This window comes from Rhipicephalus sanguineus, chromosome 7, assembly GCF_013339695.2.
Source record: "Rhipicephalus sanguineus isolate Rsan-2018 chromosome 7, BIME_Rsan_1.4, whole genome shotgun sequence".
Lineage (NCBI taxonomy): Eukaryota > Metazoa > Arthropoda > Arachnida > Ixodida > Ixodidae > Rhipicephalus > Rhipicephalus sanguineus.
In genome coordinates, this window is record NC_051182.1 from 104659621 (window position 1) to 104681815 (window position 22195).

General features: G+C 43.7%; 1 protein-coding gene across 1 annotated transcript in view; it reads right to left on the reverse strand.

Annotated features, from left to right (window-relative positions):
- The window catches only part of LOC119399690 (probable chitinase 10), a 685554-nt gene that overhangs the window by 258442 nt on the left and 404917 nt on the right, over nucleotides 1-22195 (reverse strand). The gene's annotated exons all lie outside the window — the stretch shown is intronic.

Genomic DNA, 22195 nt, shown 5'->3' on the forward strand with positions numbered 1-22195 from the left:
TCTGCTTCTTTCGAAATTTATTCGTTTGAAGAGCCATTGAAAAGGTGAGCCACGCCGTCAAGAGCATTACATATCCCATAGCCCGAATAAAGCGAAGAAAGAACGCCTCACCGAGAATGAGACACTAAGGCTAATGCAGGCGCTCATTATTAGCCGCATCACATTCGGAATACCGTAAAGACCCCGCCTAGAAATCTCATCGAGCGGATAGACAGACTCATAAGTGATGCGTACAAGCCGATCCTACTCCTTGTGTACAGACTAACTGCTAGCCCCTGGAGTACACAACAGCTTCGAGGAACTGGCCAACGCAAGAGATAACACAGAGGGAACGCCTCAACAAGACGTCACAAGGAAGAAAGCTCGTTAAAAGACTGGGTTACCCACTTTCTCCCCAGTACTGCGGAGAGCAAGCGTGAGTGTTCCGAAACTACGTTCGGGAAATCATCATTGCCGCGCCCGTCTCTAATAACATGCACCGCACTTAACACCGAACGAGGAGAGCCGCGCGCCAACAAGACACTGCAGCTTCTGCACTCCGACGACCCAGACACTTACCACACTGTCGCGAGCCCGTACCTCTAGTCGAGACGTAACCAGGCGGAAGCTCTTACAGTAATCAAACTGGCGGCCCACGCCTCTGTCGGCACCCCATCAAGAGCAACGGCGGAAGCGGCGGGAATCGCCCGCGCCCTCAGGGACGCAAAGTGGAAACAACGATCTGCGCACGTTCTTAAGGACTCGCAAGCGGTCCGCCGCTTATTCCTAAGCGGAATACTCCCGCCCAAGTCATCACTATACTAGGTTCCTCACTTGAGGGTATCCATGGCTCTGTCTGGCGCACACTGGCCTGAGCGCACACTGGCACACTGGCCTGAGGGGCAACGAAGAGGTGGACTGCGCAGTGCGAGGTCGCATTTATCACGCGGCGCACAACAGTGCCTTGCAGCCCCTAACAGTCCGTGTCTCGACTCCACAGATAGCCACCAATAGTAGACAAATAGGGGAAGGCTAATGTGTAACAAGACGACGATACGCTACCCACCACAAAAGCATCAATAGCCAAAAAGCCAGTGGCTGGCTCCTCGAGCAAACCAACACGCATACTTATCTATCTGCTTACACATCTTTTCGGAGAGATCGTAGCCAGGACTTGCCCCAGGTGCAACGAGCACACAGCGACAATTTTTGACATAGCACACCAATGAACTTACCGTAAAGAGAAAACGGTCTCATCAGGACTCACAAAAGAAACACCTACAGTGTGGGCTTGGAAGGCACAATTCTCTTAACTGGACACGGGATGCCTACTGGCAACCCTCGATCAGGCCTGAGGCGCCGCGGCAGCCTCTGGGTCCTACCGGAGGGCACCACCCACGATATAGAAACGCATACTTTTTTGTAAAATAAAGGTTTGTTCTTCGTCTCCCTCGGTATTGGCCTTTAAATCTTGCAATAAATCGTGCGCCGACTTGACCTTCTTTGCGTGCCTATTTTGAATGAAGCACGGTGCGTATTCTTTTTGCAAAACCAAGTCAAACACGCCTTTCTGTCGTGAAACTAGGTGTACAGGAAATAAACGCCGTAATTTGTTTAATGGGTGTGAGAACTTAATGTGAACTTGTAGGACGCTAAGACTTCAACGCGGTTGCGGCACTCGATCGCGGACGCGCAAGACGGGGTCCGATTGCGGCCTCCAAGGCAACGTTATTGATAGAGCCAAAATACCAGAGGTCTATGTAACGTATGATTCAATGAACGTTGAAGAACGGCAGGTGGTAGCAACAATGCGAGGACCTCCACTACGGCGGCTCCCATAGCCTGAGTTTTTCTTCTACGTTAAGCGCCGTAGGCGAACAATCAAAACTGCCGAGTTTTGATTACATTTTTAATTGTGTGAAAGCGCAAGACGGTACAGCGGACGGTAAAGAGAGACGTGTTGCTCTACGATATAACTAAAAGCGCACTGAATGATTTCACCTTGTTGTGGTACTGCGCGAGTGCTTTGACGTAATATGTCTGTGGAAATAGCGGCAGCAAGCATGAGGTATTCTTCTAGCTCTTGGGCCATGAGTTGTGCATCTTATCGATGCTGCATACTTACTAGTGCCCAGTTCTGACTGCCTGGCATGCAGGGCGTGTCTGTCACTCATACAAAATATAATATTTAGAGATATTTCATTTATTTTATTTATTTACAAGATACCGCAGGCCAATTTGGACCCTAGCAGGAGGGACAAAAGTGCACTCAAAAAGGCAAAGCATAGACAAATTGACGTACAGCGCATCTAAAGAAAAACAAATAAACTCATTGCCAAGTTCCCCTAGACATTAGAAATGAAGCCATGTACAACATAAAAATAGTAACGAAAATACAAAGCAAAATGCAAAAAATAAAATAAAATGAGTAACACAACGCAACATTAATTCTGAAGATTTTCTATTGTTCCTAAGCATTGGAGTGATGACACAGCAACAATTTCCAATCTATAATTGTTCGCGGCAAAAACGACAACTTGAAAAGGTTGGTTTTAGTGCTATACGATGTTAGTGATTCGTCATGCCGAAGCCTTGTAGTTCGTGATGGCAGTGGTGTTACGTGAGGTTTTGGAGTAAGTAATAAATCACAAATGTTTCAAATAGAAGAGAAATTTTATTCTGACAATTTTCCGTCGTAAATGTAATGTTTTTATTCCATAATGATACAACACTTGAGTCGGAGAGTCAGTCTGACGATATTTAGAATAAATAAATCTAACTTATTTTCGTTGGATCATCTCCAGTGCTTCCATATTTCGTTTAGTATGGAGGTCCCAGACAATGGACGCGTGCTCGAGCATCGGTCTTATAGTGGATGAATATGCTAGCAGTTTGACGTCATGTGGTGTGTGCTTTAATTTAACTTGTGTCGCAAAAAGCACAGCTTACGAAACGCGGATGTGCAAATGTTCAAAATATCAGCGTTCCAACTGTGTGTATGAGTCATCGTGACGCCGAGGTATTTGTAATGACTCACCTTTGTTAATCATTGTGATGTAAGGCTATAAAAAAAAATAAAATGTTTTTCTATCTGCTCATGTTCATAAGGACCGTTTTTTCAGAATTAAGTTGCATCTACCACTGTGGACACTATACATGTATGTTGTGCAGGTTCATATTCAGCACAGCATTATCATCCTCAATTTTAATTTCAATAAACAGCAAGCAGTCATCTGCGAAACGTCTAATCGAAACAGATTCATTAGTTACCTCGGCAAAATTATTGATGTATATTCGAAATAAATGTGGACCTGGTACGCTTCCTTGTGGGACTCCATAGCTGACAGGCAAATTTCGTGAAAAATGATTGTCAATGTTAACAGGCTGTGTGCGGTTAGTAAGGTATGCAAAAACTTAGGGAACTATGAAGTATGCTAGTCCTATGGTTTTTAACTTTAAAATTAGTTTTGCGCGACATTAAACATCAAATGCCTTTCAGAACTTTAAAGATATTACATCTATCTGAACTGATTTATCTAGAATAGAGGCAAAGTTATGAACAATTATGGTCAGCTGAATTAGTGCGGAAAGACCTTTCCTAAAACCATGTTGAAATGGCGAGAGTAATCGGTTATCATTCAGACACCTGCATATATTTGGTGATAACATGCTCAAGAAGCTTACAGCAAGAAGCGGTTAAATATATTGGTTTATAGTTCGTTAGCAATGCAGAGTCACCCTTTTTTAGCTCTGGTACAATTATTGCCATTCTCCATTCCTCAGAAATAGTAGCTGTCGTCAATGATTTGTTGAAAATAAGGACCAAATATGGAGCTAGCATCTCAGCATATCGGCGAAGAAAAAAGGTTAGGTATGTTGTCAGGGACAGGTGATGCTTTCATTTTAGGGTTTAGTAACACTGATACAACATCGGATAATGATATAATATTCGTTTCGGTACAACTGACACGACTCTGGCTTAAAGGTTTAGTAAAGTTGGAAAAGGCGCTATAAAATAGTTATTCAACTTTTCTGCAATGGTCTGGTTATGAACGATGACTACGGCAACCTGCACAATGCGGTCAACCGATTTCTTACTTTTCGAAAGAAATTGCCAAAACTTTTGTGGTGAGCTACGAATAAAGCTAGACAGCGTGTGCTTAAATTAGTGCTGCTTCGCGCTACTGATACCTTGGTTTAGCATCATTTGATTGTTGTCCACTGCGCTCATGCTGGCGCATTGTCGTTTAAGCTTCTTAACTTTTCTATTTAGGTGCAATACCCGTCTTGCAATCCAAGGGTTTTTACGAGTGATTTCTTAATTTTATTTGGCACAACGTTTTCGAGGCAGTATCTGCACAAATATTTAAATGATTTCCAAAAATCAGTAGCATCCGCACGTTGAAAATTACTGATGTGCCAGTCAAAAAAGTCAAGGACACTTTTGTCGCTGGCCCGCGAAAAGTTTTTGGTCAATATTGAAACAAGCCGCCGGGCATTGCTCACACCAACAGAACATGAAAGAAGTACCATTTCATGATCGGACAAACCAAGCTGCACAGGCACCGAGTAATCATCAATACAACGACTAATAAAATAAGGTCAAGTGTGGAAGCACAGTTGCCTCGAATGCGGGTAGGCTGATCAACTACTTGCTGGACGTCAGCCGTGAGGATTCTGTCAGTCAGGTATCCGACATGAGCAATCGCTAAATTCTTAGAAAACGGCTGGTTCCTGTGAACATCTGCTAGAATAATGTCCCCAGCCATAATAAGTTTTTCACTAATAAATAAAACCGCGTGTTCGCATAGCTGACGCAAGAATTCTGAAGAGGAGTCTGGTGCACGATACACAGCAAAAAGAATAAAAGACCGCTCCCAATATGACAGTTTCAATGTGATGCTTTCATGATTGGCATCATTCCTTGTTAGCTCTCCCTTGTTGACTGCGCGTTTTGATTCTCGAATTGCTGTTTTCGTCCCAGTTCAAAAGCTCATCGTCGATTCTCAGCTTCTCATGCACAAGCATGACTTTCTTGGCCTGTTGCTTTTCATTTCTTGCGTTATTCCAGAGGAGTTTTCTTTTGTTTAGCTTGTCTGGTAAGTAATCATTCTGAATTGATGGTTTCATTCCCTTGAATTTGTACGCATTTTTTTAAATGTTCTGTCTTTCGTTGTAATCCTGGAAATATATTATTACAGACCTGGTTTTGCCAGGTATGCCGAGACGGTGAATTCTGCCCACTGAAACACAAGGTGTGTTAAGCTTGTCACAAAACAGTTCATTTACAACTTTTTACACGAAAGTGTTTTATGCCGGGGTGCACCAGGACTTTCATGACGTATTTCCGTCACGGAAGTACGTCAGCAAAATGAACGCCATCAAATGGCAAAGAAAAAAAGTATAAGAAAACGTTCCGCTGACGGGAATCGAAACAATGGCCTCTCGGTCCGCGACGATAGCTCGCGGCTGTTTAGCCCACTGAGCTACCGCCAAACACATTACGGTGGCGACATGAACACGCCTTTTATCTTTCACACTTGCCTCTCATATTGCTATTGGATGGATGGATGCTATGAGCGTCCCCTTTAAAACGGGGCGGTGACATCTGTGCCACTAGGCTCGAAAAAAAAAAAAAACGCGCCGTTGCAACGACCGTCTCATTCGGCGCGTTTCCAATAAAAGTTTAATTTCGTCAACGCTTTAACACACCGTGAGGTGGCGGCTTTAGCGCAAGCTTCGCTCATAGCATCCATCCATATCAACAAATAGCTCTCCGACGCTCGCCTGGCTGTCGCACCGCGTTCCCCGCTCGCCCTGTGAGAAGTAACGGCCAGGCTAGAGGGAAGACACGACGCACGTAGCGTTTCTCTTCGCATTGCACGACGCTTTTAAGGAGTGCATATCGAGCATTAGTGTTTAATATGTGCTTGTTGATGCCATCTTTGCGCGGTATTCACCATATGTGGTGTCCACGTATGTGTTAAGAACTTCAGCTACCGCAAGGGTTAAAACATGATCATGGGCGTTTGCCGTCGGTACGGAGATGTGCCACCAGGCGTCCACGTGAGCGCGATGCGTCCACATCAAGCGATGCTGTATCTGCCAAACAACAGTACACATTGTACAAGCTTCCATATACCAATGCACTATAAACAATAAAGTACTGCGACCACACGTTTCACTTTCGTGTTGTACCGATTCCTATAAAGGAGGGATCAACCATTTTTTGTTTGAGATCTTGTTCACTTTCACTAGCCTTTTGTGGGTGCGTCCGCCCAGTGGGCTCCGGCAACACTGGGTCGACGTCCCGTGGGCTTCTTCTCGGCCTGCTTGTGCATTTAGGTAGCATGGCAGGGTTTATTGATTGACAGCTAGCTCGTAAAAAAACAGGTTCTATGCGACGCCTTCTGGGAACAAGAGTATTCGAAACTAGCCTCCTTGGCTATGATTGGCGTTGTCTAACGCTCCCACGAATTGCACGCGGAGAAATAGCCAACCACAGAAAAGCAGAACGCCTGCAGGCGTAGCTTATTGTTAGAGCACGGGAGGCCTAATTCTGAGGTTCAATTCAAATGCAAGTGAGGGCAATTCCATTACATGCGGATATTGTTGCTGACGTATCATCCGGTGACATGGAAGACACAAAAAATGTATCTACCGCCGCCAAAAAGCGGCCGACCACGCGTAACATTTGCTGGGGCAATCTCCGTGACAGATGTGCGGCAACGTTTCTATGCCGATTGCCGAAGGAGCAGACATCATTTGGTTTTATTATTTCACTAGTGGAAAATACAGTTCATGTTGATGTCGTAAGGGCCACGGTGCAATCAGAAATAACGTCCTACGTCAAGAAATCGTTCTACCTCATGACTATTGCCATGGCTTTTCATCACTTGTTTACTTTCAAGTGCTCGCTACGCGTGAGTAGGAGCGGCTAATAACTCATGTGTGCCTAGAAATATTTGTTGTCTTCGCAATGGGGTGTTCGCAGACCGCAATGAACATGCAAACGTATTGAAGAGCCAAGAAATAGCAAACCTCTTATTGGAAGCATGTAGCAGTACAGGGAAAGTTGCGTTAGCAGATGGATGCAGGCGCGAATATAAGTTTTTTCCAGGTGCGTCAGCAAGCTTATGTAACGTCTGGTGCGTAAGCATGGGGCGTGCAAACATAGCTCGTACAAGCGCATGTTAAGGGGAGGTGTTAGGACATTCGCAACCCCCCCCCCCCCCTTGTAAAGGCAAGAGAAATACTAATGAACGGCATGGCCACCACATTCTACCTTTGCACTTTAAACGCTATAAAATTGTGACTGTTTTATGTGGCTATCAATGTGGTCATGATACGCATTGTGTATGCAAGACGGCTGCTTTCCCGACCCCAGCACAAACGCACTATTGCAAAGTGTGAACAGTACCTGGCGCTTGCGCGAGCAGCCAATTACACTCCTACTTATACGGGTGGCCTTTCAGCGTTACCGCAGCCCACGATGCTCTATACTGTCTTTTGACCCTTATATATCCAATTACAGGGTGTGTGTATTTGGCTTTACACACACCATATTCACATATACTGTAGTTTACCGCGTGGCCGATTCCATGAAGACGCCCACAGCGTATCGCGGTAGGCCATAGACGCCCCATATTTTCCCACGGATGACACGCCTGCCTGCATTATCCGGTTGTCTGCTTGCAGCAACGTGGGTGACCAACAACGAAGTGGCATGTCCCTACGAGATCTCATCAGCCACCTCCGTATTCAATCTGCGAGCAGTTAACTTCGCATGTTCGTAATCGGAGATCAAGATTCAGCAACTACATAACGTTGCCAAAGCCACTGACCTTGATATCGCGAGGATGCATGGCCGCGCCCGATGATGCACTTTTACGGCCCTTCCACTACAACTTTCTATGCCAGTATGCCACTTTTTGCGATTTCTCCCGATGGCCGAAAACGCCAGCAGTTCACGTTATTGGGCTGCACTTTACTCGCTATGCCATCACGAGGCCTCTCCCGAGCAGTGGCCTTACAGAGGTCACGGAATTATTGATATCATACATCACGGCGACAATCGCAGTTCCTAGCACACCACTGTTACAAATAATAGGCAAGATCATGATTGACCTCGTTATTTCAAGAGAATAATACACAAATTTACGATGGCTAGGACGCCCAACCAAGTGACCGTACACAACGCTTTAGTCCCGCAATTTTTGCATGCCTAGAGATATCAACATTACTGTCATGTACAAGTACTTGTCACCATTGCTTCTAGCGCACCATGTCATGGTGGGGTGGATATTCTCCGTTTTCCTTTCTGGGTGCACGAACAACAACATTGTGGTATCAATCAATCAATCAATCAATCAATCAATCAATCAATCAATCAATCAATCAATCAATCAATCAATCAATCAATCAATCAATCAATCAATCAATCAGCAATTTACTTCAGCATCAAAGTCATCAATAACGCCTTGTGGATGCAGACAAAATGTCATATCAGGCTTGGCATTGTCTGTACAATGTGGGAGGGCCTGTACGAGACTTGGCAATATTCGCACCTAATTTCACATTACAGAAGAAAACAAAAAAAGTACAGAAATGGAAAATATGCAGAAAACAGTTCTCTTTATTGGAACGTCATAAATGCTAGGAGTGCAGAAACTGGTAATGACATAGGTCTTTTACAACAATAAATGAAAATTACACACGATGGAAACAAAATGACACTGATCAAATAGATTAAAATGCACACAAAAGAATGAAAAAAAAAACAACAAAAAAAGCACATATACTTCGATCGTCATACACATTCGAGTTAAATAAGTGAAAGTGTTAGGTATGTCGATCGGAATGATTAAGCTGCAGAGGTAATTGTTACTTTAACATTTGAGTGCGGTGACTTGTGCGTGTTCAGGGCGCCCTCCAGACTCCATGCCCCTTCAGAGTGCACACTGCGCTCGGCCTGACGTGGCTCTGAATAATCTAATGAGTAAAAATGTCATTACTTCTTGTAGCCAACGTGTAGCGCTTGTTTAAGTTTGAACGATAAACTTCCTTCACTAGTAATAAGTTCAGAGCCTTGAAAATTGGTTCCGTGTGTCCGTCGTATGTAGCACTAAAGATGTTTCGAAGGACTTTCTTTTGAAGTTCCTTTATTTTCTAAATGTCGAAGTAGTAGTAAAGACTAAAAAACAGTAAGATTTGTTGGACAGAAATAGTGGTTTCTAAATTAACAATTTGTGTTATCATGGGAGATGTAGCGAAATTTGCATAATATCCCTACCGTTTTTGAAAGCTTTTTTTAAAGGTAGCATTCAAATGACGTGTCCACGTCCTATGTTCAAAAACAAAACCAAGGCTTCTAGTAACGCGTGATAGTTTCATAGTTGACGACCATAACTTTAACTGCTGGTGATAGTTTGTGCTTTGTTCTGAGGGCGAAATAATACGGCTTTCGTCCCTGCCGCATCAAAATTCAAAGACCTGGAGTTACACCAAGTGTGAAGTTCACTTAGCACTACGTTGCCTTTTTCTATTAGGTTTGGAGTGTTGCGTCCTTGGATAAAAATACTTGTACGGTCTGCGTGAATGATAAATGTAGTGTTAGTAGAGATATTTCCTATGTTAATCATATATACTTTAAAGAGTAATGGGCCCAAGATACTACTTTAGGGTACATCACCATTACTTAGTTTGCATACAAAGCCATTATATTGACTTGCTGCAGTCGCTAATCAATATAAAAACTTATAAGTTTTGAGATAGTATTTCTAAAGCCATCATGCTGCAGTATCTCTAACAAGAAATGGTCGTTAATTGAATCAAATTGTTTTGAGTAGTCAACAAATATGCCGAGCTTACAAACATGATCTTCGAAAGACTACAAGATGACTTCCTCTTGGCTCAGAAGAGGAGTCTCAGTAAAACAACCCTTGAGGAAGCGAAGCTCGTAAGGCGTAATAATGTTGTGCTTCGTTAAAAAATTGGACATGCGTTTATATACCAAATTTTCAATGCACTTGAAAAACACGGGATTAATTGATATCGGCCTATAATTGGAGATGTTATTGATGACACCGCTCTTGAACATAACAGTTACCTCTGACATCTGAACTTGTTCGGGTAAGACAGAAAAGCTTGTTAATTCGGATTTCATGGCACCAGAAAAGCTGTCCGAATTTGCCGGATGTCGAATTATCGAAAGAATTAAGAAAACAATAAATAAATGCCTACTACATCAATGCACCTTCATTTTATCGAAGAATATGTCAGTTCAGTCATTTTGCATAAGAGTACGGCATAAGCCACAATTTTTATTTGCAACTTCCTTCCCAATGTAAACACGGCTCAAGACCCCCGTGTCAAAATTCGAATCGTGCTCTGAACGAATACATTAATTGTTACGTAACAGCAACGCGATTGGGGGTGGCGACCACGGCTTTCTGAAAGCCCGCGTCCGTTTCGGTTGTCCGCGAATGTCGTTTGCGTACCTTTGCGTCACACATTAGTGACGCTACGCGATCGGCGTGTTCCGAGGAGTGGCCGAATTAACCGGGTTGCCGTCAAATATGACCGAATCAACTAGTGCTTGTAGCCATTAAACAAATCGTACGCTGGCCGGGACCAGAAAAGAGGTCGGAATTATCCGATTTTCTGAATCAGCGAGTGTCAAATTAGCAAGCTTTTACTGTATCGCGATAGAAGATACATGGTTAATTTATGCTCTAGAATTGGTGCGATTGTATCGATTACATATTTAATAGGTTGGATCTGCAAGTAATCAACGTCTGTATCCGTACTGCTTCTTAGTGAAATAACAAAACTTGCAATTTTATGCATAGCAGTAGGAAACAAGACTGTGTTGTAAGGGTTTGCGCTGAAGCTTCGAACGACGTAGCGCAATTTCGCCAGCATCTGCGGCGGAGGTGTCTAGCGGCAGCCACAAACGGACGAGTGGACGCTGCCAGGTGATGTTGCTGTTCACGTTCGTCATCACGGGGTGGGACATACGCGGACACCGGGAAGAACCGCATCCGTGTCCGGCGCCTGAGTGGTCACCACTGAGACGACTGATGGATCCGTATGGCGGTGCGTTGATCAGGTGTGGTAGTCCTGGTCAAGCCATGGGCCGGGTGAATCGATCCCCGTGGATGAATCGGTTCCCGTGTACGAGGAAGTAAGAGAACAGCCCAAACAACTGATCGTGTCACCAGTCCAATCACCAGCGCAAGGGCTGCCGGAAGACACCTCCGCCGCAGATGCTGGCGAAATTGCGCTACGTCGTTCGAAGCTTCAGCGCAAACCCCTAGAGTCTGTAATCCTATTGGAAACAGAATTGTTGCAATGGAACCTATCTGGCTGTCGTCGCCGCTTATGATTTCACGACACAGCTGGTCGCAAACGGGCACCAAGCAGTGCGCCCATCCCTTACCCTTCTCTTCCTTCCTGGCTACACAAGCCATCCTTCTACGAGAATAAACGTTCTTCTGATGCCTGCCCTTCCCTCGTCCTGTTCGGGGACCGGAGCGCACTCCTGGCCTGACGCCACGATGAAACTGAGCACTCGCGTGAGATGGACGGTACACCATGGTGTACACTTTAGCGTCATAGTAGTTGACAGTGAGAACCCCATAATCAGGAGTTTATTCGGAAAATTCCTCCGCAATAACAGAATTCCCGCTAGTTTGTACTAACGCCATGACTCCACCTAATTTTTTAAGGTTTGCGGTTTAAAAAGAAACAATTATATCCTGGAGTTGTCAACACTTCTGCAGCATCACTATGCCATGCCCCTGTAAACATCACAATCTCAAACAAACTGAAAATCCATGCGTGATAGCAAGCATTGTATTTCTTCCTCTATTCCTAGCAGTCTCAGCGTTAATGTGCAGTACAGAATGTTAATATTCGTTACGTGAAAACCTGCGAATTTTCGAGACCAACAAAACGCGGCTTTCTATCTTCACACATCAAAAGCAGTGTAACGTCCGCGACTTAGTGTATCTGTGAGCTTCGTGATGATAAGAACACGTGAAAACTAATTTTTTCTTACAATGATGTTGCCCTCTTTCATCCAGCTTGAACGTCAGTTCTTGACAGTTTTGTTGGCCACTGTTTTTCCAATTACCGTTTTCAATGCGGGGCAAAGGTGCTCGCTTACGTAGATAGCAGTCTGTCAGAGCTCTTGTGATCAACAAACTCTTTGCAATACGCTGAGGAGCTGTCGGCATAGATTATGCTCGCGATGCATTTACTACATCCCAAGAAGAACGTCATATTTATTCACTGATAAATCACCAGTATCGGTGCAGGAAAAACCACCAGGACACCTACTTTTAACGCGATAGCGTTAAAGAGCTCGTATCGCAGAAATTCCGCCGTCGGTGTCGGCACCGTTGGTTGTGAGCGAAAAATCATCATCTTGTCCGTGACCGAAAAATCGAAAAAGCTGCAAATAAAATAAATAATAAAAATGGTGGGTCCGAGTGAGAATCGAACCCAGGCCGTCTGCGTGGCAAGCGGGGGTTCTACCACAGAGCAACGCCTCTGCTTGGAGCTGCACTGAAAGTAACTTTCATGCTTCCCAAAAATACGCGTCCTGTATAAAGGTGTCACAGTACGAGATGTAATATCGCAGTAATATTTCGTGGTACAAGCGTACATTGCCATCGGGCGTCACACCATGTCAATATCATAACGACTTGGTGGTTTAAAGACAGCCACCCATTACAAAAGACACACACATTACTGCGCGTATTCCCTTAAGACCACGTAGTGGGTGCATCGCAGCTTCGAAAAAGGTTCTCGCGCATAATTGCTCCTGGTTTAAAGCATGCTACCCATTACATAAGGCACACACCTTAGTGCGCGCATTCTCTTAAACACTCGTAATGTTCGAAGTGCGCACTAGGGGCAGGATATCGCTATCGCGTTCAACTCTTAAAGGCGAAGCTTAAGTGTCCCCCAATTTTATGCAAGCGACATGGTTATGATAGCGACATCTATCCGGCATATTTGTCTCCCTGAAAAGCTGATCTTGAATCTCAGCGCACGCCACCGAGAAGGGTTCAGCGTTAGGCTACTAGGCACCACCACATATTGAGACGTGAGTGCCATACGCCTCAATGGTCACTCTTCGACAACCCATCACTAAAAATACTGGATGTCTGTGGTAAGGTATTGCATGTTTGCATTACGAAATTTGAGAGGCAAGGACGCTACTAATCAAGATACCACTCACGCATAACTGCGGTAACTACGACTTGTACTCGCGTTGTAGGATAGTGATGAGTGTTAACGATAGGGCTGTTGTACATCATCTATGCTTAGTGCCTAACATTGTCCTATTAATAATATTATTAATAGTTATAACATCTGGGGTCTTGCGGGCCAAAACCACGATATGATTATGAGGCATGCCATAGCGGAGGGCTCCGGAAATTTGGACAATGTTTGTTAACACACACTGACATCGCACAGAACACGGGCCTATAGCATTTCACCTCCATCGAATTGCGACCAGCGCGGCTGGGATCGAACCTTCGACCTTCGGGCCAGCAGCTGAATTCCGTAAGCGCTAAACCACTGCGAGGGACTAAAATAGTCCTAGACGTGGGTGAATGTTCTAGATATATATCAGATTTATCTGTTAGACTTCAGACTATTATTGAGTTTGATACACTTTATACGTTAGGCTTGATGTTAGCCTTTACAAAGAATGAGATCAATGCCAGAGAAACTAGAGCCTAGAGGAAATGGCAAATTCCTAGCCTGTGAACTTATGCTGAAAGTGTGTGTCGGCATTTCGCACTCTCGGTATGAACTTCTTTTTTTCTTTTATTGCATTTCATTCACTTTTTTTCTTTTTGTTGGGAAATACTTAAGCTTTCATGATATGTCAGCAACGTTAACAAGAATTCTTACTAGTCGAGTATTCTCGGACTTCATACCATACCTTCATCACGGAGTCGGGAATATAAATAACACTGAAAGGAAAAATAAACGTGAAAACATTTTGTAGGGTGAATGCAAGATGCCTCACCGCTCGCAGTTACTGATACGAGTTTGGAGCATTCGAAAATATTTTATCGCTGAATACAATCCAGATGGAATGTTGGTCTTTTAAAGAGAATGAGCAAGAAGAATCTTCGTTGGCAAAATATAGTGCAGAACTGCACATCGGCTTTTCATCAGTAGTGAAATTTAGTTCTAGTAGCAAAACCGTAATCCAGTTAACTGATGCCATCAAAAATTGTCCATGCAACAGTGTCTGCTTTAGCAGGAGTTACGATACGATAGCATGTCCCCGATTGGCATTTAAACTTTTGGTATGTGATGCGCTTTTTACATCACATCTGCGTTATTGAAACTTAATTTGGGGGAACGGAACAATGGGATCCATAAGCAATTTGATTTTGCTACAAAAAAGGCTCTACGATCGGTTGCAAACCTTTCCTTTAGAGCCGACACTTCACAAATCTTTGTTAAATATAAAATAATCAAATTAGGCATGCTCTTAGAATACTCCTTATTAATCTACATCAGGTCTGATACCATTCAAAGTTGCGGTTATATACGCAGCTTAACTAACCTGCAACTAAATCCTTCTTTGTGTCTAAACCGACACTCTGAACATTTGTAAGTTCCGAGGCCACGCACTAACTATGGTTTTGAGGCACTGTGTTATTGTTTGTCAAATACTCTAAGTAATTTCAAAATTACTTGTGAAAATATGCGTATTCTCTCTAATTCTTCAATTTGAGATATGCTATGCAAAATATTTCGGTAATAACATTTCCTTTTTGTGGAACTTTTTTTCAATGTATAGCATGTGCATTGTTGATTTGAATTGTGTTTAAATTAACTTTGCTTTTGCCGTCGTGTTTGCCACAGTGAATCTGGGACGTAGGGCATTGTCAAGCTGTTTTCATGCAGCTTTTTTTCCCTGTGCCAACCACTTACTGTAAAATTGTATGTAGTAAAGAAGCGCAATTCAACTCCACTGATCATCTGAGAGCTCCGACAATCATGAAATGACCTTGGTGTGGCTGTGTAGCTCTTCTGTGGAAGACAAGAACGTTGGGTTTGAGCTGGTGCCTGTTGAATAAACCAATGAGATTATTCCATGGAATGAACCCATGAACCTGCGTTCATGGAACAAAGCACTTGATATTGCACTTCACGTAGACGGTACACTTTTGATTCCTCGCCTAGGGAAATGTTGAGTTACAGTTTCTGCTCTTCTGAGTCATTTTTATTTCGCTATCTGGTTTCGTTTATATCATCATTGACGATTAGGTCGACGCCAAATACAGCTGCGTAGATAAGAAAATCACTCTGTCAGCGGGGAACTCCTTGCCTGTTTATGTGTGCATTGCTGCTCTTCTCAGAGCAGCATCTCTGGTAATCTAATGGTGAATCTAATGGTGCACTTCCGCTGCACGTCGCCGTTCCTGCTATCTGAAAACAATGATACCAGCAGCTCACTTGCACTAATATCACGAATGACGTTTTCTTTCTAACGCTGAAGAACGTACAAGGTGCTGGTAATTAAGGCACGGTGATCGAAGCAACTGCGGGATGCACAACTGTGGACATCGCAGTTTTACAAAATCTGATAAATCATTTTTATGACGCCCATTATTGGCGAAAGTTGTTCTCAGTTCGTAAATGGGCTTTGCTCACAGCAAGAGTGAGGAAAATTGTTGAAAGGCTTTGCGAAAACCAGGACGGCAGCTGCTCTTACGTTCCGTAATGCTAGAAAGAAATCGCTGTTTGAGGAATTTGTCAAACTTAGCTTTTGTGTTTGTTGAATTGATAATGAGGAGAATTGTTGACGATATGAGTTCACTGGATTACGCTTGTACTAATGGAAATAAATTTCACCATTGCCATAAAGCGAACGTGCAGTCCTGCAGTATTTATACTAGTATTGCATCTTATTGATTACTGCGTTTAAAGCACATATGTTTCGTGTGGTTTTATAAAACTATAAAATACTGCTGGATGCACCAAGCCCGTTTCGCAAAATGGAAAGGTAAGACATCTCGCGTCATCACTAAACAGTTCTTCGTGTTTATTTTCTCTCTTACTGTTCGTTATAATGGCTTCATAGTGACGAATATGAGAGAGAGAGAGAGAGAAAGGTCTTTATTGAAAAACAGAGATTCCTCTGTTTGCCGCCTACATGCTAATCTGTATAGGGTAATGGGATTCAGGACAGAAAGATGATGGTACAAAACTAGAACCTATTGACCTCATTATGATTCTTGATAATCTTGCCACCTTAAAAGGAAAGTTGAAGTATTTTCCTATAAAAAGAAACATGCAAACGAATGCAATGCAGGAGGCACAAATGTAGCTCGTATGGAGAGTGCGAAGTGCCGGCAAGAACAAACAACACAAGTTCGTAAGTTAGCAATATGGCATTTCGCCCCCAACGGACAAAACTGTCTCGCATTTATTTCCAGTGGTAAGGGACGTATGAAGTCTAACATATAAAATTTCTAAAGGTCAATAAAAGTTGAAAATGTAAAGCTTATATGAAGTTTAGGAAACCTATATCTCTGAGAATTTTGGACCCTACGCTTAAAACATGTTGATATTGTTGACAGCATAAATGTTAACACTCATGGACATCCTATAGCACCATTTCAAGTCGTACATGCACGTAGTTATGCGTGAATGGCGCCTTTATAGTTGTACTTTAGCCTAGTTCGAGTTTTGCAGTCGTGTCTATACGTCGGCAATAAAGATGCAATGCTGTAAGACGGTTTGAGGCATGTGGCGTGAATGCCAGTACATGTGGTGTTATTGCTATTTCGTAGCTCATATGGTCACTTCGCAGAAGAGGCAACAGTAATTGAAGGCCAAATTTTCTCAGAGATACAAACTGGCCAGGATGGAGTCTACAGAAGGATGAGGTCACTTGCATTGAAACAGTCGTTATGTTGGTTGTTCCTGCATCGACACTTAGAATTTTTCTCCGATTAAGAAAAATGGCGTCCTTTTTCTGACATCCTTAAGCTGTAGTAATGAGCTGATGAGTATGCATGGATTTTAAACAGGACATCTAAACGCGAAGTTGGTTCTCCTCCATTGAAAAAAATGAAATAATAATTGACGTGGTGCGTTGAAGCAAAGGTGACAAACATCGACACAGCGTGACAGTAACGGGGATCACTCTAAAGATAATGTTTCAGCCAACAAACTAAAGCGTTCAGCAAGGACGCTCGGTGAGCCAACCTAGGATAATTGCTTTGATTTATCAGGTGAAAACCATTATTGTGGCGTCTAATCTGTTTTTCTTCTCGCAGGGCTGTTCTGGTGGGTCATCCAGAACAGCGTAAACGGGAAATTAGCGAGTCGTTTCATATTCGAAAGCATGCGCAATTGTGTGTCTCTGACACTTCCCTTAATCTAACTGAGATGTGATAATTTTTTCGTGATAATATCCATGTTCACTCGGAATGGGTTTTTCACTGAGGATTCGACATTATTAAAGTAGCATGACTTGAAAATTATATATATATATATATATATATATATATATTGGTGGAGCCAGCTGGATGAAGTGGAAGAAATACACATGATACGGCAGGGAGGGTGGATATGAGGCAGACCAGAAGGTTCAAGTGAAGCTCAGGCGATGGCGCCATCATTGTGCTTGACAGAGTGTACATTTAATCTTTTACGAGGAATGGACGGACTGAAGGACGAACAGTCAGAATTTTATATTGCGGCCTCTCCTTAGTAGCTGTTCATCGAGTCGGCGGAAACTACCCGATGCAGCGTCCGCAGTCAAGTTAATGATTGCAGCTGCCGAGAGGGGCTGCTAGCAGCTACAGTGACGGCAGTTACCAACGAGGCTAACTGCCGAAGACCGAGGCGGCAGACAAGAATCTCTGTAGGTTAGCAAGATGACAGCACGATGGCTGCGGTAACGGTATGAATTTAAAGGCACAACTTCTATCACAACTACACCAAAGTTCTACGCAACCTTCGTTCAGAAGTCGTAGCGAGAGACATACTGCAATGACTTTCTGCTGCACCCGCGCAGTGAGGTCGCGTATGCGAAGAAACCAGGGGACGAGCATGCGGAAACCACACAGCTAGACAAGTTTGATGTCGTTGATGGTTACAAGCTTAAAAGCTTCTTGGCAAAGAAGACCGCACACATTTTCAGGATTGCTAACAGTGCACTGCGACAAAACTCGGAGAAGCAGCTAACCGAGATACCGTTGCATTGAAAGCCGACGAAAAGTGCGTGTATGATCGCAAGAATTACGGCGACGCGTTGTAGAATGTTCGGCGTACCCAGAAGAGCGAACTCCGATCCAACAAACATTGTCACCAACTTTCTGCTTATGAGCGCGAAGTCATCTGCTGTACGCCGCTAGGTAGCTCGACACCGTAAGAAGAGACCGCCACGCGTGACTGCACCGTTAAGCGCGTGTTAAAACTGCTGTCTACTCGTACGCCATGAATGCGGTCATATGCTCGAAGGGACTATATATATATATATATATATATATATATATATATATATATATATATATATATACAAAAGACCTCGGTGACCGGAATAGCCAGCCCGTATATATTTCACATTGTTTCTTTTGGCGTGTGTCGCGCCTTCGCTGCATCACATAAAATGATTAAGGGCCCAGTGGTATACGCTGAAGTATGTTTGACTAGACCGAAAGACACCGCATAGTATTGAAGCACAATCACGACTTATTTGCATGATCGGCAAAATGTATTTTTGGCTTTCGACACGACAGACTTGCTAAAGAAGGCCAGAAAGTGAAGCTTTACCCTCCAGGGGATCAAATAACTTGGACACATTCCAGCTGATTAAAGCATCCGCACCTGTCCAGACGAACTGTTAAGGACAATGAAACGGCTTGCTGTATGAAAGCGCCCGTTTGCAGTTTGTAATTTTTAGTACAACGGGCGATTTTCGGCATCTGTTTGCTTGAATTATATTTTTAGTGTTGATAAAGCAAAGGTCTGTTGTTAGTTTTCGAGCACAGTAAGAGTGTTTTAGATTTTTTGACTATTCAAGACATCTTAATAAGGAATTCATTATTTAATTAACAAATCATTTTCAAGTATTCAGACACCCTCATTGGCAGGTTCGATCAGCTTATGTTTGTTGCCAAAGTGCACATAACACGCAAATTTTGTTGTACGTAAAAAAAAGTTTGACCATTACCCATGCCTGTTTTTCCCCAATTTCTCATACCTTTCTGTATCACAGCATACAATAAATATTTTAGATTTTTTTGAAAATCAAGTGTTATGTTTTGCAGACCAGTTTGACTGCATATGGAAGCCATATTAAGCATTGCTTTGTTTGTACATATGCTCGTACATGATGTTGTATATACATATTTATATGTGTGTACTACTACTGATCTCATTTCATGATCCTTAATATGCAGCACAAGTGGGTGATGACCGAAGTTGAAGCTTCAGATGAACACACGAGGCTTACGCATGAATCACTGCAGATTTCACTAATTCGGGGTGTCTTTCCAATCAAGCCCACCTTAATGGGAACACGACCTTTGCCAAACCAATATGAAGACGCGTTTGTGGAAATTCGGTAGTACACCCCGAATTAATGACATCCGCAGGAGCACATGCATGGACGCCCTTTGTGAGCACCTAAAGCTTCTGTTTCGGCCATTATACATGACGCGAAATGAATTGTTTACATTCTTCCAACACCCATACAAAAGGGTGTTAATACGAGCTAACACCCTAACACCCCATAAAATTTTTGCTGAACACCCTTTCTTTAGGGTGTTAAATTAACACCCTAATTGAAGGGTGTAGTCGATAACACCCTAAGGGTGTCCGTCTGGCGACAAACCGATTTACACCCTTAAGGGTGTAAAATGTTTAGTGTGTAGTGGCGATTGCAAAGGTCTACACACAAGGAATGAAGAAAGATGTGCGCAGCTTTCTCAGACTCTGTAAATGCTATCGGTGATTCATAAAGTAATTCCCTCGTACCTGCCACCTGATAAATAACCTGCCCTAACGAGACTACAGGTTATTTCGTATGTGACTTGCGAAGCCGCGAATCAGGAGAGAGGGAACACCTTTAATAAAAAGAATGCCCGTTCGGGTACACTAAAAGAGCCCGGCCTAGAAATTTAGAGTGTGCCTCCATGAGGCCGGAGAAAGACTCCGTGAGCCATTGCTTCAATGTAGGTGGCCTTAGTAAATAGTAGGTATGTATACGAGGCTATTTATGAAAGTAACTGAAATCGGCTGCATTCCATGCTTCAGGTAAGTGTGTTCGCAATCATGCTCCTGTGAGCGACTTTCAAAACTAAAAAATTTCCGTCTTCGTGTTAGCCAATCATGATTGGTCACATCACCAACTGTCAACAAATTGAACCAGTTGATGAGACTGCGCCGAAATGCGTAGCGCGAATTATATGAACAAATATTCCCGAGTGAGCAACGGCGAAAGACCGTTCGTTTTATTCTAAGGATTTTTTGACAAGGATGGCGCTTCTTTCTTCATGACTGAAGAAAATTCACAGTTTTGCCGCACGGTCTAGGCAGTGAATGTGATAGGGCCAAATTGGAATGTTGTTTAAAGATTTGCCCCAGCGTCCCGAACTATATTTTTATCTCCCTACCTTACCATCGTCATTCATCACTCTTTCGCTCCCCTGTCCCCCCTCCCCAGTGTAGAGTAGCAGGCCAGAGCAAACTATAGCTCAGGCCGACCATCTCTGCCTTTCTGTAAATAACTTTCTCTCTCTCTCTCTTGGATAAAGTAAGGCTTGTCGTTAACATCTTTAAGGCCTGATATCGGGTATATCCACAAAATGCTGGCTTAAGTAAATACGGCTGCCATGCTGTTTTTCGTACTCTCTATCGCATGAACACGAGACAAGCGGTGAGAGCACAGAACGCCCAAGGGTAAGAGCACGTCTGCTGAATAGCTGTCCAAGAAACCGCATGCCAGTAGGCGTGGGCGCGCGCTTTTCAAGCAGACTTCACAGTCGCCAGGCAGCGCCCGGCCGGCGCGTTTCATCTCTGCTTAGAGCTGCGCCCATCTGCACTTTTCGCACACGCTTTCCCTCGCGCATAGGCCTACACGACCGGGCGGGGCCTCTGTTATCGATTAGGACTTATCTACTGGCCCACTCCGATCAGTACTGACTCCCCCACTGTCCCTCTAAAATAAACGCTGCTCTAAACTCTAAACAACGCAGTGCAGCCGGATTTCAGTGATAATTTGTGTATCTGTGGACTTCCACCGGAAAATTGTCGAGACAAGAAAAATTTCGCGCTGCTACTATTGACATTTCTGCATTTTCGCCTGATACACAGAAAAATAGGAGGTAGTAGACCATTTGGGAAGATATGTGATGTTGGGAATATTGCGCGCTTGAAAAAGCATGAACTTTGGCCATGCTTGGGTAAGAATGATACGGAAGATGAGATAGGCTTGTTTCGAGTCATGAGTTGCGGTATCGAAGTGGTGATGCGCGCAATAGAGTGAATGGAGTGATGAACGCCAATACCATAGAAGTATTGATGCTCGCGGGCACAACCATAATCAGAGCTCGGTCTGGCGCCAGCTCCAGACGAAAACATTTATTTCCCCCTATCTGGCACATCTATTTTACCCAGGTCTCCATCCCCCACATTGCACCACCTGTGGGGCTCCCCGGGCTGATCTTTTCACTGTTTGTGGAGCTGCCCAAAGCCCCTGTGGTAGACCCAATTCCCAATCCTTCCCTTTCCTCGTGGGAGGCCGCTCTTCGGGCCACTGGCTCGGACGACCAGCTGACGCTGGTGAACCTGGCCTGCCTAGAGATGTCGGCCAGGGGCCCCGGACGTCTAGGAGCCCAACCACACTCACTTTATTATTTCAAATAAAGTTGTATCCATCCATCCATCCGAAGTAGTCACGTTCGCGCCTTTAGAGAAATGCTAATGTGCGACAGCGCAATCGATGTGTTCATGGCGAGACTGCGGTTTGCGAGGGGAACTCTAAGAAATGTTCACTCCAACAAAAGGAGTGCAATTTCCTCCGACCGTATGATATTTGCAACCGCTGGAACCAGACAGAAAATTTCATCGCTTACGTCCCCGCACTGACGCATACTTCATTCCATGAAATTGACTTTGATGCTTTCTTTCTGATTCTTCGGATTTGTCGGTAGTGTGTGTC